This window comes from Coturnix japonica, chromosome 3 (assembly GCF_001577835.2).
Source record: "Coturnix japonica isolate 7356 chromosome 3, Coturnix japonica 2.1, whole genome shotgun sequence".
NCBI classification, from domain to species: Eukaryota; Metazoa; Chordata; class Aves; order Galliformes; family Phasianidae; genus Coturnix; species Coturnix japonica.
The window spans coordinates 68,597,155-68,615,978 of NC_029518.1; the positions used below are offsets into that span (position 1 = coordinate 68,597,155).

Here is an 18,824-nt window from a genome sequence, read left to right on the forward strand (position 1 = left end):
CTGACTTTTGAACATTGGTGCTTCAGTTCTGTGGCTTGGCTATCCAATGCAAAGTCTGTTCTTCTCTTATGCTTTACCCACAGTCAGTTCGGAACAGCTTTTCACATGGGGTCTGAGCTGAGATAACGTTGTTCACGTGAGATAAATTGTTGGCAAAAGGGACCTTTCTTTTCGTTCTCCATCTGCTGAACCAAATAGCACCATAAGTATAGAAGAATGTGAGCTAGTTCAGTAGCCAAAAGAATCGTCTTAATTTTTTCTGCTGTCTCTGGCAGATGTTAAGTTTCTGTGCTTCACTGTATTTAGGGAGTCTTAACATGAACCTGCTTATGGTTCTAATCATCATAGCTACTGACTTATTAGTGCAATGAGAACAAGGGAGACAGGCACACAAAATGTTGTGCTGAAGAACACATGAACAATTTACAGCAGCTCTGGAAACAGAATGCAGCTGTTTCTGAGATATAAGATGTGGTTTCTTTTTAAGCCAGGTATTGAGATGGCTGCTGTTACTGTAAAACATGAGTACTCTGCAATCTTTTGATCTTGCAGCATCCTTATCAACTAGAACGTAGGTGGCAGGAAAACTGTTGCGTTCCCTTGGCAGTTGGCAGTATATGGGTATGGTCTAACCCAACACCTAAAGCAACATTGCAGCTTAACCCAGTTAAGCAATAACAGACATTCTGTGTTTGGGGTTTTCAGCCATAGGCAGAAATCTGGCCTTAGAAAGAGGCAGATTTTAGGAAGATGGCAAGATAGCTGTTTTAGCAAAGCATGTGCCAGGGAAGTAACAGATTCTGTCTCGGGTGAAATGAAATGACCTGCTTTGGTGAAAACACAAGCCAGGCAAGTATCTGAGAAGTTCTTTAGGGAAAGTCTTGACAAAAAATCCTGAATGTAGGTTTCTGGAACACTAGATCAAAACTGAAGCAACAAGCGAGGTGCAGGTGAAAGAGATGGACGAATACATTAAGTAAAATCCTTTGAGTAAGCAAAATGTCTGTGACAAGGAATTGATAAAGAGCAATCTAAGAATGAAAACAAAGCTATAATATATTCATGAAGCAAGGTGATTATAAGTCAGAGGGAGTAGCATTAATTATGACTTCCAAGGCAGAAAAATAGCTTGTAGACTGAGAACCAATTAGTGGTCGACTGCTCTGAACTAGATTTCAAGCACAGTACATGAAGTGACAATTATACAGTGTTACCGACAGAAAACTACTATGATGAGATAAGAGCTGTCTGTGGATTTGGACCAAATTCCTCAGCCTGACATCTGCTTACTAATGGAGAGACTTCCTTGTTGGGGTTAGGGATGATGATGGAAAGGAGGGATTGATGGCCAAGCACCGTCTTCTGTCTCTAAAGCAATAAAATGGGATCTGGCAGAACTTTGCCTGCTATCAAGGCTCTTCTCAATGTGTGGGCATTGCTATGTACAGATATCCCTAAAGTAGTTGGTGGAACTGTGGTCTGAATGTATTGGAGGAAATCTTGACGTGTATCTTCAGCATCTAAGCATGCAGTGAAAGTGGTTGTTATTTTTATTTGTATTTTTTTTTGACAGAACCAGAAGGAAAAAACCTGCATTTCTTTTGTTGTTACTACTGAGTGAACAAGGCACAGTTGCTAAAAATGTAACTGGTTTTCAGCTAAGCAAACCCAAACAGTGAATAAGCAAGTGTGTTTCAAAGGGTGGGAATGTCAAAGCCAAGAACAGGCATTTGAATGCAGCCAGCAAAAACATCAGGCAAGTCAATTTCAGAACAAGAATACAGGGCCACAAGAAAAATAAAATAGAATGCTGTAGCAAAGAAACTAACCTGGCTGTGAAGAAGTTATCTATCTCCTTCACTGTTGTCTGCATCAGCTCAACGGGTAAGCTGCCACTATCCAGTGGGCCTGCCTGAAGTTAACAAGGAGAAACTATTTAGTGACAGCAAAAATAAAAAGACAATAATGAAAGGATCACCTGTGAATGCTAAAGGAACTGAAAATGCTGAATTAGAGATGCTCATCATGTGCAGATAGGTAGGAAAAACATACATGATTTGGAGAAGCTACAGACAGAGACCAATTTACTGAAAAAGAATTCAATGGGTAGCTGCTGAATTCTACAAGAAATATGGAATATAGGAAGAAAAGTGATGGGAAAATTACATTCAGATTAAGAAAGGCGACATAAGCAGTTGCAACTATTCTGATTCTTTCTCTTTTATGCTTCATCTCAGCCCTTTCAATTCTGGAGATAAAGGAATGGACATGTTTCACCAGTTCCCTGCTTGTGGCAGGTTATGTGCCACTATATGCCAGGTTCATGGCATATAACACTGGTGTAAAACAGGCATACATTCTGTCACCTCTTTACAGTTGCTGTTGACTCGATGTTGACATGACTAAGTCATGAGAAAAAAGTACAACCAGATATAATATCTCCAGTGGCGCAGTGGTAGGAATGCTTCTTGCAACACCGGAGGCCCAGGTTCGAATCCCCCCTGCGGCGCAAGTGGTAGAAGTGCCGCTCTGCTACACAGGGCTCAAATCCCGGGGGTTGGACTCGTTGATCTCTAAGGTCCCTTCCAACCCGCATGAGACTGTGAGACTGTAATACGGTGAAGTCAGATCCAGCATCCTGAGCATGCTATGCTTAAGTGACAATTCAGAAAACATGTAAGTAAAGACCAAAAGGCTGTCTAGCATTGCAGGACTAATAATTACTTACATCAACAAATCTCAGGAGAACTTAGCAAATCCCAGCTGAAGCATATATAAAAAGGCAAAGGAATACAAGGAATGAATCAATTTACATGTCTTGGCAGCAGTACATGAACCAGTAGGGAAGTCCAAAAGGAAATGTCACCAACTGGCAAGGCAACAGCTGCGTTTACCAACTTAAACAAAATTAGTCATTGAAAATAAATTTAAAGACCAAACTATGAATCTTCCACTCAGATGTTATTTCCATTTTAACATGTGGATGTGAGTGCTGGAAACTCACCAATGACACAGACACCTCATACCTCCAGAACTAAATACCTGGACTAAATACTAGGTAATAGTCAAGAGTGGATGCATCACAAATGCAGAGATCTGTCCTTGTACCAGCAGTGAGCTCCCCAGGGTAAGCAATGGAAACACTTCGGTCATGTGCTGAGAATTAAGCCAGGCCGCCTGGCTGAGCAGATGGGCTCTGGAGCAGCTGGAGGAGCACACAAATGGTCAGACTAGATATTACTTGGACTGTAAAATCTTGCTGGCACTCGGTGATACAGAAAAACTGTGGAGTGGCTAAAGATAGGCACAGGCAAAGGAGTAAACTTTGGTTCCAGAGCAACATCTGCAGCTGCAAGAAGGCTTTAGAAAAAAGTCACTCCTGGTTCACTTGAGAGGAAAGGACTTCAGTGGTGTTTTCTCTTTTGCAAATGTAAGAGTATTTAATGTTACTGGAGCTTCCCAGTGACTGCTTTCCAGGGCACAGTGGTGGAGTGCTGTGTTGCACGCAGGAGCTGTAAGATCTGTCATCTCCTGTGCTTTCTCTGCCTGCCGTCAAGAAAATCTCTCAACCCTGCTGTTTCTCTGACCACAAGACAATAGAGTTTTAATTAAGAGCTCTGGACAGTACACTACCTTTTTTTTGTTTCACAGCTATCTGCAAGGACTAGGTGAGGTTGCTGTGGAAAAAAACACGCTGCACATACCACAGTTGCTTATAACTTTGTTTAAAAATGACCTCAGATGGTGTAGCTGTAGCTACAGATTGCCTTCAGAAGTGAAGGCTAAGGCTAATCCCCTCACTTATGTGTGCTTGTATGTTTGACAGGGCAGCTTTGTATATTTCACTTGGTGTTTCAAATGATGGCAGTTATTACAGTAACGAAATACGGTCTTAGGTTACCGAGTTTTAGATCACTTTGTAGAACACAGGGACAAAAATAGAATCCCACACTCTTCTATTTAGAGTTTCTTCCTTTCTTCGTTCGTACAAACAGCGCTTCAGTTGTTCATCCTTTTTAACTGTTTCATTTATGCAAGCTCTGCTTTCATAGAAAAGTTATCAGACTCTGCTGGTTCTCTGTACTCCCATCCCTGCAGCTTTGTGTGTTCTGGGGTGTCAGAGATGTAGTGTGTTGTACCTCTCCTTATGGACTGGACATTCAAGCTTACCCATGCTGCTCCTTCTTGGACATCTGCACTACTGTACGGGCAGCCACCATTTTCATTCCTTGTGGCAGTGTTGTTAGCCTGTTGGATGACAACCAGATTTTTCAGAGAAGTAAAATTGTGTGACAGTGGAGGCTTATTTTACCATCTGCTTGCCCATTCCCTACCAACCCAGCCTAGTTTTACAAGACTGAGGCTAGAAGATCCCAGCCCTACGCCTGGGGAGATAGCTCCTGTGCCCAAACCCAGCTTTCCTGGTATGGAGTTGTTGCCAGGGAGAATGCCAGCATCTTCCCTCTGAATTTCATCCTACTGATTTTGTTTCACATGCCTCAAGGATGTTTAAGACTGGCTACCTGTACCTTGTCTATGACCTCAACTATCTAGGTGTAGCCCTTTTTGCTCTTCCTCCAAAGACCATCCTCCACAGCCTTGTGACTCCTGTGCCTTTCTCCATACAGGTGCTTGTTGCAAGCAGACCCACATTTCACTGGTAGCCATCCTTTATGCCTGGAGCTGCCAAGTGACAACGTATGCTCTTTTCTTTGCCAGCCAAGATCTGAGTTCAAGGTTATGTGTTTTCCCTCCAAGAAGTGATAAGCATCACAAGCAGCTAAATAAAAGTGCAGCATTTTCCTGTGTTGTCGTAGGTGTGAGTTATGCTGCCTTCCCTCACAAGGGAAGTTCAGAAACCAGAGTATGAGTTGGGAGTGTGATAAGGGAGTTCCTTTCCAACCGCAAGGAAGAACAATCTGTCTAAAATGATTCTGCTCTCTTCTTAAACCAGCCTGCTGAATGAAGCTTCAGGTAGTCAGGGCAGCCTTTTCAGATACTACACACATCATGGAGCTCATCTCAAAAGGGGTTTGGGATGAAAAGAGCTTATATGAATACACAGCCTGCTGTAGCTGAAGTTGGAAACCAGCAGACAGCAGAACAAAGTCAGTCACTAGTAAGATGGTTGCTACATAGACCTGCTGTGAGAACTGGGATCTTACTCAGGCAGCTCTGGGTGCCCATGGTCTTCCACAGGCCCATGAAAGCCCAGCAGCATCTGGCAGGGCTGCTCAGGGGTTGCTGCAGGAACTGCACTTGTGAGATTCTGTAAGCTCTGTTAAACTGGTTGCCTCTTGCCTTGAGACTCTTTTTCTTCCCTGTGTCCCAACACAGATGCAAGCAGCTCTGCCAGTAACGGTATGGAGGCCCTTTGCATAACTGGCAGCAAATACATCCCTGGAATGAGATTGTAATATAAGTTGATGGTGGCAGCAGGGATGGAGTTCACCAGGAGTTAGCCTCTGGGGTGTTTTGTCAAATTATAGCATATATAGTTTATATAGTATAAATTACTGGCAAACCAGAGCCAGTGGGGCAGATTCGTGATGGGCACCAATAGGCACTGTGGGGTCGTGCGAGATTTCCGCTGGCCTTTCTCTGCAGCTCACCTCTGCTGCCACCATCATGCCTTGGGGCACACCAAGAAACCTGGTCCTACTGAAGATGGCTGAACTGCTGTGGATTACCAGAATTCAGAAGGCCAGACCCAGCTCTCCTCCCTCCCTCCGCAGCTTAGCCCCAAAGGCCTGTAGCACTGGAGCAGGATTTGTGCAGTTGTATAGCTACAGCAGAGCAGCTCAGCACTTCTGTAGGCAGTGAAAGGGGTTTGTGCACCTCCTTAGAGATGGGCACCTGGAATGGATGTGAAGTGTGCCCTGGAAGGGACTGTCACATTGCATCAGCTGTAAGGGAGATCTGAAGAGGTGGCTGTCTCAGCTGTAAGGCCCTGCATCACTTCTGAATCCATAGAGATTAATCCACTTGGAAACTGCTGGAGTGATAGGGTTGTAGAAGTAGCTAGAGAAGTAGTAAATGGCTGATAATCTAATACTTTAAGTTCCTTTGTAAGAGTTCCTTTCTCTACACTTAAAGCTGTAGTGTTTGGTAATGTTATTTATTAACTGGCAGCAAATTAAGTATTCTATGGTAGTTTTGTGAGTTTTGACAGGGAAAAGTGTTCTACATATAAATTCAGATGTCCAAGAGTCTGGACTCTGAATTTTAAGACAGCTTTTGTAAGCCTGAAGGGAAGGGTTTTCTTTTGGTTTTATTCTCTAAAATCTTATGTAAAATAATGTTTTTAAACAAAAATGCTACATGTGGCCCTTACAGCATTTACGAACCCCACCTTGATGTTCATACATCGGTTTGTTTATTTCTCGTATTCCCCTTGGTCAAGCTTTAAAGTATTTTTATTAGTAATGAAGTGATCTTAATGTTATGGCTAAAACTGCAAGCCCTTTTTAGTTTCCACATTCTTTGAAACCAAATTGCATGTCTTTTTGGATTGTCTCAAAGTGATTAGATGCAAAATTAAAAGTTTAGTTGGCAATTATAAGAAGTATTGAAAACTGTCATATTCTTTGACTGCATTGCTTTCAGGAGGCAGTGGGTGGCAAAGAATAAAAGCATACCTTAATTATACAGTCTATCTGTTTATTTTCACAGCTGTAGCACAGCTGAAATGTGCAGCAGACATCATAATTCCGCAGAACATGGTTTCTGGATGCTGCACCTGCCAGCCCCGCCATCTCAGTGCCGGTTGGGGATGTATGTATGTTGAACAATGAGGGAAGACTACAAGAGGTTTATCCCATTAGAAATAAATTACAGTGTAGTGTAGCATGAAAATGATGTGTCAGTGAATACAGAACACGGGATTACCTTCTGTCTCTTTTCTTTATCACAGATAACAAGAGCAGTATGGGAAGGAGATTTATAGTGTACTCATTTAAAGCTGACCAAGCAATTTAGATGAGATGAATTACAGATTTTATTTCTGTAGAGAAGAATGTGTTCCCACTAAAATGCCATTAATTGCTTTATTATTTAAGGCACAAATTGTATCCAGCAATTTGTTGGTCTCTTATTTTTTTCCAGTGGAAATAATTCACCATAGAAAGATTATTCTGTCAGAAAATGATGATGAACCTGCTAACAGATTTATTTGAAAGAAGCTGTACTTTCATTTCATTATCAGTAATGGTTTTGCTAAATATGAAAATATTAACAAAAATCATGGCAAAAACTATTGCAAATATGGGCATCTTTTTACATGTTGGCTGTCATGCCGTGATCATGGTGGTGCTACATGCTCTGCTACAAGCTGAGCATTGTTCTTCTGAGTGCAGATATTGTTGAGAAAATCTCCTGCTCTCTGCTGGAGACAAGCAGAGGTGTTCTCTGGGCACCAAGGTAAGTTTAGGTTGGACATTAGGAAACACTTCTTTACAGAAGGGGTAGTTAAACACTGGAATAGTCTCCCCAGGGAGGTGGTTGAGTCTGTCCCTGGATGTGTTTTAGAGCCGTTTGGATGTGGTGCTCAGAGATATGATGTAGCAGAGGGTTGTTAGAGTTAGGGTACTATGGTTAGGCTGTGGTTGGACTTGATGATCTTTGAGATCTTTTCCAACCTGAGTAATTCTATGATTTTATGATTCTATGTCCTCGTGGCTGGAATTTGCTGTGCCCATGTTAGCCCAGTGGTTCCCCATGTTTAAATCATTTGCTAAAGGATGCCAAATCAAGTTGAGCCAAAGGGGATGCACCTCCATGTGAATCCCAGTTGGCTTGTGCAAGCCCTGCTTGTAGGAACAGTCACTTCTACGTCATGCCTCCAACAAGCTTTGGGTTTTCTGCTTTGCCATTAGCTTGGGGTTAGGAAAGATTTGGAGGCTGTGAGATGAGCAGGCTCTTTTGTATCTTTCATATAAAAAGAGTCTTGGCAAGCGCTGTCTTGATCACGTCACCAAGTGAAAAGCAGTGCTCAATGATAAGCTAACATGAAAACATCCTAATCTTTAATGTCCTACTTACAGAAATGTCCTACTTATAGAAAAAAAAAATGCAAGGGATGTATAAATTGTGCTTTGTTCTACTCTCATCTTTCTAATACTGCAAGCTGAGCAGTGATTGTGATGAATTAGATTTGCCCTCTCATTAATAGACTCTGAGCTCTTTTCTGGAGAGATGTGATAATTATATTTTACTTAAGAAGCCGCAGTTGCTCCATGGTGCAAGCGCTCTGAGGTTGTTTCTTGTATCTTTCCAATCTTCACAAATAGAAATGATTCAAAGAATAACATCTCTGTATTAAAAAAATAATAATAATGAAAAAAAAAGGATTAAGTTCTGTTATTGCTGTTTTCCCTGTGAGAGAGAGCATTGCTCTCTGTCTTGGATGGTGTTTAAAGCTGTAGCAAGACCTTAGAATTGCTGGCAACTCTATCATTTGTGTCACCATTGATAGGGAAGAAGAATAGCTTTTAGAAAAACTATTTTTGTTACAGATGTGTAGACGTGAATTTATAGCTTCAATCATGCTTCCAAGAGAGGATCTGTGAAAGAGAGATAGTTAGAAAGTGATAGGAAAAAGCTGGCAGAAGGAGTAAAACATAGGGAGGGGCAGCAGAAGGGAATAATACCTGAAAAAAAAATCTATCAGAAGCAGAGAAGCTGAGGGAAGTGTTCAGCAATTAAACCTGACCAGTCCATGACCAGCTGCTGGCTTCTTGCCTGTCCTTTTTGATTTTGATTCAGCTTTGCCTGGTGTATTTATTCCCACCCTTATTTACAAGAAGCATTTTTATGAGCCTTGGAAGTCAGCGCTTTTTCCAGTTCTCTGCTTTTCATGCATGTTGGAACATCTGTACGCACATACTTCTCATTTCCCTGTCTAAAGATAGTTTGGGCTAACGTGCCCAAAATACAGCATCAGGGTTCAGTTTGTTGTTGTCTTAGTAAGCACAGAAATATTTTTGAACATTATGTCACCCTGGTTATGCATTTCAGCTGCTGCAGTCTGTCTGTGTCCGGTCTGTCTGGAGCAGTCTTGCTTCCTGGGATCTGTTGCTTTCTATACCCTGACTCCTGAGTAGCTTAGGCTGACTAGGCAAGCAAATTCCTCTTTTTCTGTAAGGCTGGCCATTCTTGCCCTGGGGAGTAATTTAGGTTTTCTATAGGAAGAACATGACCTCCTCTACTCTCAGCAAAGCTGTGCTGTCCCTGCCCTTCCCCCTGCCCCTGCACATGGCTGTCCCTGGAGGCCTCCTTTTAGCTGTGCAAAACAAAGCTCCCTCCTTTCCTCCTGCAGTGCTATCTCCATTCAAAATACCCTTGCTTTTTCTTTCCAGGTTATGTTGTTTGGCCTTCCCCCCTAACTCCATCCAACATGGATGCAGTACGTTAATCTCTTCTGATGATGCACATGTTCCTGTGGTGTGCACGGGAAAAACAGAATTTAGTTATTGCAGGCCTTTTCTTATAGATTTGTTTTAACGCATTGTAGCCCGTGCTGTGTGAGGATTAATGCTCTACCCTCCTATCACACATACTCTAGTAGAAAGCTGCAATGGGAGTTTTGTGCTGACCATCTAAACATCTTGCTCCAAGTGGGCTGGCATCTGGGAGGAGCACTGTCCAAGATGCTGCTGCAGGCTTAGGTGTTACAAGGGAGCTGGTGCAGAAGTGACCAGGATCAGAAGATCATAGGTTTTCCAGCATTACTAGATGGATATCAGGAGTCCAATGCATTTGTCAGAAAGTTAATTTTTATTGAGAAATTAAAAAATGCACAAGTTGCTCTTGCTTAAACAGTAGCATGCTCACATGCAGTTGTAAAAGCTTTTCTTGCCACCCTAAGTTTGGAAATGTGAAGTGACAAAAAGGGTGTGTTCTCTGGGACATCTCAAGTGAGCATTTATTACAATAGACTGCAGGTCATTATCAGGTGCTTTCTGTCTAAGGCTTGTTTTATGGAAGAAGAGCTTCAGAAACCTTTCAAAGTCTGAATTTTATTGATGATGTTTGTCCTGTGTCTCTGGAGCTGTGCAGACAGGCTTAGGGCTGCAGGAATGCGGTGCTCCTATTCTGAGTAAAGGTGAAGGAATCAGCATCTCCCAGGGAATGGTGTCCCTGGGTTCAGGAGGAAGACTGAGCCATAACTGTAAAGTGCTGGAATTTTTTTTCAGTATTTCTAGTATGTCTTTGAAGCATCTGTTCTCAAATATGTTTCATATCCCATTGGGTGTTAGGGGTACACAGTAAGTGACGATGCGGTGTGGTTTCTGTGGCACATGGTCACAATGACCTGCGTAACTCAGTTGCGCCACTTCTGGCAGAAAACAGTCCTTGGGAACCCAATGCCCCACCTCGCCTCAACAGATCATCTCTCTGTAGCCATGTGTGCTGTATTCAGCACCGGTGTTGGGTACAAGCTGAAGGAAAACTTCATTATGTTTGACAGTGCCTTTTCAGCTAAAGTACTGCCATGATTTACTTGACAGTCGCGAATCCCAAAATTGGTTGATTGCCGAGAGAGACTTGAAACTGTGGAGACAGACGTGAGGTAAAAAGAATTAAATGCTTAATTAATAAATGTACACTTCCTATTTCATGGAATGTGACCCTTTTTGCTCTCTCTTATTTTCTTTAAGATATCATGCATTCAAGTAGAAGCTGTATAGAAATGTAGTAAAGAAACACATGTGAAGATGGAGAGGGCTCTGAGTCAAGTGACTTCCTAGACAAATATTGGACCTTTTTTAATATGAAAATGTTTGAGGCTACTGATCTGTAGAGGTTTTGGGCCATTGTTCTGTATCCTAATGCTGGTGTTTGTATAGTTGTGCAATTACTCTTTCTCCTAGGAACTAAAGTGAACTTGTTGCCTTTAACTTTTTTGTGGAGGGATTCTCCCCCACTTTCATGAATTCCTTATAAGATTTTTCATTAGAACCCTAGTCATGAACTTTGATATTTCATTGGTGTCTTCTTCTGTTATTTTCTTGCTTCCCATATGTTGTTCTGTGGTGAAGATCTTTGTGAGTGAAATCCTTCCTGGTTATGGAGATGCTGACTTGTGTGACAGTTCTTATCTTCCCAAAATGGCAGCAATTGACTTGCAGTTTTTCACGTAAACTGACTTTCCAGTCAGAAAAGTTTTCACTTAGAGAAAGTAGCTATTAATTACTTATCTATCCCCGTTTCAATATGCCACTGTCTCGTTAAATAGCTCCCTTGTCTATTTCTTTCTGAAACTATAAAGTACTCTTTTCTGCAGAACAAGCTTGATGACATCTTGACACTTCCCTGATGTTTTCAAATCCTGGTGGGTTTGAATGAATTATTGGATTTATTTGAACTTCAGATTTGGGGCTTGTAAATATGCACAGATGAAAGCTAAAAAGGTTGACAGAAATGCGTTTGCTGTTGAAAGTGCTAGTTTTAGCTTAGTTATCTTTGGCAACATGAGGCTCATCAAGTCCAAGAACTCAAGTGATCATAAATCTGTTTTGATACTAGTAATTGTCTGGTATTACAGCAGTTAGTACTGCCTCTCCTATTGTTATATTGGACCCTGGGGAAATATAAAGTGCAAGTCTCTCTTCCAGTGTCTCAGTACTAAACATGCCAAGCATGTGGAGGAGATCCTTGTCTTCACTTTGCAGGTGGAGGATAAGGTGCAAGAGCAGGTTGCTGAGAAGGCTGATGCAGGTGCTAGTTGGTGGAACTTCATCTTCCAAAGTGCCTTAATGAAGAATGGCCCCTGCCTAAACTGAACAGTGCAGGGCCATGTAGCCAATGAAGCAAAGCAAGCAAGTAGATGCTATCTCTTCTGCTATTATTTCAGCCCCTTTCCTTTGTGCGTGTAGTGCTGCCATGTAGGAGCTCCTGTTATACCACATCTCCTGGTGCTTGCTTTGTGGCCCTGCACAGGAGATGATCAGATCATTTGGTATTTAGTTTTGAAGTTTTGCCTGTTTGTTTTGTTTTCTGTTAATAACTGTGCTTTAATCTTAGAAATATATAATGTCCTGCATCTATCTGTGGAGCTAATCCTGTTGTAGTAGGCATCTATTTCAGGAGCAGCCCCAAAAAAGAAGAGCATTATTCAAGTGCTTTCCTCCATTGTTGTCTGTAGTAGGTTATACCACCAGTATTTGAGTGTGAGCGTAATATAAGAGCTCACAAAGGAAAGACGTTATTTGTTGCGTCAACTCATTAAAAATATTCTACATGGATTCTTCCAAAAGAATAAGCAGACCTTGCATAGCGAGCCTTGTGCCAGGGAATGTAACATCCCTGTGTTACATTAGTCGAAGCTCCGAGTTGCTTTAAAAAGCAATTTTTAATGGCTTTTTTTATTGAGTATCCCTTTAAAAAAAAAAAAAAAAGAGAGAGAGAGGAAAAAAAAAGGTTTGTGTACAGAAGTAGCAAATTAATTCAGTTCTAGCAGAAAGTAGGTCAGTGACTGACCTCCCGATAGCATGAGGCAGCAGTTTCTAGCAGAAGTGACAGCTCAGCAGCATGAACCCTCGCTGTCTCCAGGAAACTTGTTTTGACAAATGTAAACATGTTATATCCTGTATTCCTCTGTATTCCTCTTACTTTTTTTGTTATTATTATTATTATTTTCTTCTCTTTTTTTTTTTTTTTTTTTTTTGCTGCATTAGAAACCACAAACTGTCACTCTCCATCCCCTTTCTTCACCCCTTCTAATCCCCAAAGGGAAATGCCTTGTAACATAGCTAATAATTTTTGCAAGGCTGTGTAATGAGTAAGTCATTCCAATAGGGTTGGTTTTGTTTTTTTTTTTGACAGCTGAATTGGGCACTGTAAACCAGACTTGACTAAAATCCAAACCAAAGCATTTCTGGGGGTGAGAGAAGTCACTTGGAAGACCGTAACTGGATCAGTGTAGGACTGAGTGAACCTTTTGCATAAACCCTCACGTCTCTTCAAAATTTTTGTGACCAGTGTGAGTGGCCACATTGCTTGTCAGACGGTGCTTTGAACACCAAAGCACTGCTGCAACCCAGCAACTCCAGACCTTGGGATTCTTTTGTTATTTGGGACTAAATGCCAATTGGTCACACATTCCCTGCAGTGCCCCACCACTTTGCTTACTGAGCACACCATAGGGAAAAACTGTCTGAGAAAGCGTAGGGCATGCATTCTTCTTTTCACAGAGATATCTTTATTGGCAGAGATAAAAGATGAGTCATGCAGTACTAGGTAACTTCTTTGGTACCTGCTTGCAATGATTTCTCCAGTAGAAATCACAGTGGAATGAAAGGTTGAGGAAATCTTCCAGCTACAGTGCTATGTTTTGGCAGATGAGATCCATCCCTGCTCTCTCGAGTTGCTTCTTGACTTATAACCGTGTTGCACATGTAAAGTGATGTCACATGATGTAGTTAGGAGGATTTCAGTTTGTACTAACCAAAATGGTCTGATTTTAACATTTTTGCCAACAGTCTTATGAAACTTTGTATCTCTAGGTTTTCTTCATTATCTACTTACTTTTTCTGGCACAAGGTGGCTGAGAAACATCCAGAGTATCCTATTGTCGTTTCTGCACAAGCCATACAAACAGTGGTTTTTGCTCCAGTGGCAGATAAACCTCCAGAGCTCCTCAGCTGTGTGTTGCCATTTAATTGATTTTTATGTTTGTTTGTTTATAAGCCTTGCACTACAATAAAAGCTGGATGACATTGTCTAAGCTAAAAGTAGAGACTTGACTTGGGAGCAGCTATGGGAATATACTTGTTAGAAGATATATCTGGCTTTGTTAAGGGTTTGATCACAGTGGGTACAAGTCAAGCAAGAAAACAGATGGATTTATTTAGCATAGCCGAAAAATGGCATTGAGAAGAAAGAGAAAGAATGGAGTCCTTTTCTCAATGAATTACGTCTTTTGCCTCTTTGCTAATTCTATAGATAATGCTGGCATTGATTGTTACATAGCCCACAACAGATGTAATGCAAAGAAAGTTGTGAAAATATATAGTAATATATGCAGTTAGAAAAAGGCAAGGAAATGAGCGAATCCCCATGTGCATGTGTATGTTAGTGTGCAGGGGACACAGTTCCCAACCTGCCTTCCAAAGGGTGCTTGCCTTTTTGGTGTAGCCCTTGGGGTGGCAAATGATGCTGGCCTTCATGTGATTAAACTCTTAACAGAGCCACTGGGTTTCTTTTCAAGGTGTACCCCAGAGAGACACAAGTGAAGGTATGCTCCCTTTTCCCACCATTTCATGCTCACAGAGCTATTGTGTCCTACTGCTTCCTCTCCTGCACTGAGGAAGGAGAGTCCAAAAGGGAATGCTGTCTTGAGGCAGTGCTGAGCAAAGCTCATGTAGCTTGAGATCCTTTCAGTTCAAGGTAATTTGAGCATCTCAGTCCCTTCCTAAGAACTGGGGCTATTTTTGAAGCCCTCACACAGTAGAAAGCAGCAGGGATTTTCCCGCTTGCCCGAATGCTTGCAGGAGGTCCTGCCAGGCTGCCCAGATGAGTTTCTTCTCTGTTTGATGGTGGGTGGCAGAACTGAGTGTAAGAGATATAATGCGGTGACCTTTGCAGAGAGGTGCAGATGGGTGTAGAGCAGAGACAGGAAAATTACCCGCCTTGCAGTTAGTCATTGATGTTGCTTGCCCTGAAAAGAGAGGCTGTCTTAAACTCCAGAAGCATCCTCACTGACTGGTGGACAGGTACCCATGGAATTAGAAAGCTGCACCTCTCCTTTTTCTTCTTTCCAGCTAGAGAAGTTGTTTCACACACGGCGTTGCATGCATGTGTTGGAAATAGAATACATTTTTCAGTGTATTCCTTACACTTTGGCTACGTGCATGCATCATCAAGAAAGCACGACAGACTCATATGTTCCCTTCTGCTTTTGAAATCTTGATGCATATAACACCATGCAAACAGCAGCGAGTTGTAAGAGCAACCACGGCTTTGCCATTCTCTGTGCCAAAACGTGGAGGTGGAATGTAGGAGCCAACAGGGCCGCCCTGTTCTACACTGCCCAGTTGCTGAACCCCTTTTAGCTTTCCTGCACTAGCTCTGAGTTGGTCAGTGCAGGCGTGAGCTCATGAGTGAGACTTAGCAAGATTTTATCTGTGGGGAATAGAAGTTTCCTCTTTGTTGCTTTCTAAATGTAGATCAATCTAAACTAATTAACGTGGATGATATCATTCCAGCCAGCGGCACAAGATAATGTCCATCCTGACTGTAAATGACGTAAACGTCTCTGCTTCCATTAGATGTACCAGAGAGTAATCTGTGTCATTTTTCAGAGTATCACTGATAAATTTTGTACAGTGACATGGGCTTCTTTTCTGCTAGCACAAGTAGATCTATGTGGAGCTACCAGTTCTCTATATGTGTAGTGCAAAAACCCCTGTGTTAGTCCACTGCTGCCATGAAATCAAGCTCTCAAAAGCAAGCTCACGCAGCATTTGTTCCAGCACAAAGAGAGCCAAGTGAGTAACACACTGTGAGAGTTATGCATTTTAACAGGAAAAACTTCAGAGAAACTGTGTGAGTTGTGAGCGACTGGGGAGCCAGTGTGAAATTTCATTCCCCTCAGTATTTTGCAGAAGCTTCTTTTGGTTGAGATTACAAACTTCAGGTTTTGTATACGAATTACAGGGTTGCTGCTTGCACCAGTGCAGGCACAGACTAGGGTGGCTGGATCACTTCTGCCAAGGTACAGAGTTGACTCTCTTCAGAGGTCAGGAAAGACTTAAAGTGTCTCTTCATTGTATGAATGTTGGGGAAGAATAGGAAAACGAATTCTTTGTACTGTGAAGTAAATTTCCTGAATGAATCTTCTTTGCATTCAAGCAGAGTGTGTGCTCCAAAAGGTAGTGGAGTTTAACAAGAGAATGTTGGTAGTCCGTGTTGCTAGTGCAAAAAGTGAAATGGCTTTTCAGGTCTTCAACTCCTGCCTGACCTATGGCCAAGCTTATCTCCTTTCTTCTCTCCTTTACTGGCAGTCTTCATGCCCTGTTCCCTGCCAATATGGAGTCCAGTGGTTTGCCCTACCTGCTGGATGGAATTCTCTCATTCACATGGATGTCTGCAGAAGTGCCAGCAACTTAAAGATAAACGTTAGGAGAAAAGATGAAGATAAATTAGTCAAAATACCTTGAGCAAGTCAAGATCCTTTCACCAAGTAGATGTGTTGTTTATTTCCTGATGCTCTGGTTTCCCCACCCATAGCTTTGTTTTGGAGCCATGATTTAGGCTAGTGTGAGGCTAACATTTTAAGTTAGCTTGGCTCTTCTCAGCCAAAACTTCCTTTGTGTTCATTACAGATTCTGGTGTGTAAACGATGCAGGTTGTTTATCTTGCCCTGGCCAAGAAAATGAGGAGCTAAAATTTAAGAGATGCCATGGGTGCAAGTGCTGACTAATGGTTACTATCTTGAGTACACGGAAATCAATTTGGACCTTGCCTGATGAGCACTGCTGCTTTTTTCTTCTTTCATATAAAGCAATACAGAAAAATTGAGAAATAAATGCGTTCACTTAAGATAACATTGTGTGACAGCTGAGAACAATTAAAACTCTTACTTGCAGCTATATTTTTTTCCTTTCTACAGTAGGTGGGTGGTGTCTGCAGCTCTGAGTAGTTGGGTATTTGTCACGGGTCTGATCTTATCATTCATATGGGAAGAAAAACTGTCATGCAAGGTTATTTATTTTACAGCCTTTTCTCTTGGCTTTGCACAACACACAGATCTTGGTAGATGAGAAAGGATTTATTTCTTTTTTTCTTACTAGAGTCTTTTTAGCAATAAACACACGCCTAACTGTAAGAGAAAAAAAGTTTCACAGCCTAACTTGTTTTGTGAAGCCCAAACATTTGTGAAGCTTACAAACCCTCAAACTTTGCATAATGTGCCCATCTCTGATCTCAAACATGAGGTGGCAGAAGAGGGAAGTGTTACTTTTTTTAACCAACAACTTATGACTGTGTCAACACATGACAATTTGTCAAAGCTTTCTGTAGTGGTGCTGTAAATTAATTTTTAGCATCAGTTGTGAGTGGTAAACACTTCATGCGGTGTGAACAGCTCTTAGTACAGTGTGAGTTGTCAGCAGCTTGCTATCTACCCTAAAAGAAAAAAAAAAAAAATGAAGGAGGGAAGGATGAAAGCTCAGTTGCCAATACAAAATGGATCTGAGTCTGCAAAAATTAGACATGTGGTGCTATTTTTTTTTCTTCCTCCGTACCAGTCAACTCAACCTTGAAATGTAGTGCTTGGTTTTTCCAGTAATAAGAACCTGACTTCCAGTCTGGGGTCTGAGAATCACAGCTTTCCATCCTGTGCATGGAAATAGTGCCTGAAAGTGTATGGATTTCTCTGTTCACGAGATAGGTGAAATTGGGCCCTCTCTTTACCTTTGAGTTTTGCCTCTTTGTTTGCCTTAAAAACAGAATGTGTCCTGCATACATGAATCTGCTCTTTTGCTTAGAAGTCTCACATAAATTACATATAATGAGGGAAAAAAAAGGAGGCAGGCCAAAGAGAAACATTGAGGGCTGAGCTCTGTCTCTCCCTTGCCTGTTTCCGTGCTGTTTCTCTTTGCCCATCTGAGCCATTGTGGTTCACACAGTAGGAGTTGACACGATGGAAGAAAATGATTTGGTATGAAAAGCTGGAGAGTACGTACTGTAGAAAACAAGTTTTCAGATACAAACCTATTTTAATCTGTCACTTTAACAGAACAAGTAGTAATAACCTCCCAACCTAACAATGACTGTTAAGTTGAACATTAATTTGTTCAGTCATTGAATTGCTAACGTGTCTAAAACTTACAAGTGAACACCCACTCAAGAGAGAAAAAGAAGTTGGTGCCTGGAGTTCTTGGCCTTGCTGAAATCACCTAGATTTTTGTCACTAATGCCAATATTTCATCTTGTGTTTCCTGAGAATGCTTCAAGTAGAGCTAGATGAGAAAAGCAGCTGCATCAGGTTGTTGGCTGCTTTGATATGTTCAGTGTGTTTTTGTTCTCAAGTACGGTTGCTCTCAGCTCCAGCCCTCTAGGTCAGCTTTGACTTTGCTTTGGCACATATTCCTGTAAACGGACGACACAGTTGAAGCTTGGCATGGGAACTTCATATAGTCCTACTGAAGCTGTTTTTAACCTGATTATGGTTTTAGAAAGAAAGATGACTTTATTTGCGTATTTGCTCACAAAGAATTTTGGTTTTATTTCCTTTTCCAGATATAACTGTAGGTGCTTCTTGTATGAAAGAGCTGAGCCACACCATCCAGTAAACTGTCTAAAGAAGCTCTTGGCTTGCTTGGAAATCACTTCCAGAACTGTGTTTTAAGTAAGTATTTCTGCAAAAGCAGTGTGAAGTGGTTTCTTCAGTTTGAGAGCATTTTTGATGTTTTGATTGTTTTTTCCTTGTTTTTTTTTTTTTTTTATATATAATTTCCTAGTTTTACTCCAACACTTACTAGACAGTGGCAGCGTACATGAGAATATCATCTTCAGAATACGATGTCTGAAGAATTTAGTGAAAGCCCACTAAAAGCTTTTTCCTGACTTGCTCTAAAACTCAACAGCATAGTACCTAACACACCCAAGTCTAGAAATAATGTTGGTAAAATACACATTGATCTATTTTGTTGTTTGCCAGTACAGTTTTTCCCTCTGTTCCATTCATAGGTTTTTTAGTGTTCATCCTTGCTTGCATTTTTGCACTTGAGCATTTTAGCTGTGGGGCATAAACTGTGAGCTGCATAAATTCAAATTAGTCCATGGATAGCTGCCCTAAGTAAGCTGAAAAGAACGCTGTT

The 18,824-nt window shown here is 41.5% G+C and overlaps 1 protein-coding gene across 4 annotated transcripts in view; it reads left to right on the forward strand.

The window, feature by feature from the left end:
* BACH2 (BTB domain and CNC homolog 2) overlaps positions 1 to 18,824 on the forward strand; it is a 180,521-nt gene that overhangs the window by 61,417 nt on the left and 100,280 nt on the right. For 3 of the 4 annotated variants that reach the window (XM_015858930.2, XM_015858928.2, XM_015858931.2), the window contains one exon: positions 18,244 to 18,352. The exons of the other annotated variant lie outside the window; for it this stretch is intronic. The gene's annotated coding sequence lies outside the window, so the exon portion shown is untranslated. The remainder of the gene's footprint in view (positions 1 to 18,243; positions 18,353 to 18,824) is intronic. 4 annotated transcript variants of the gene reach the window in all.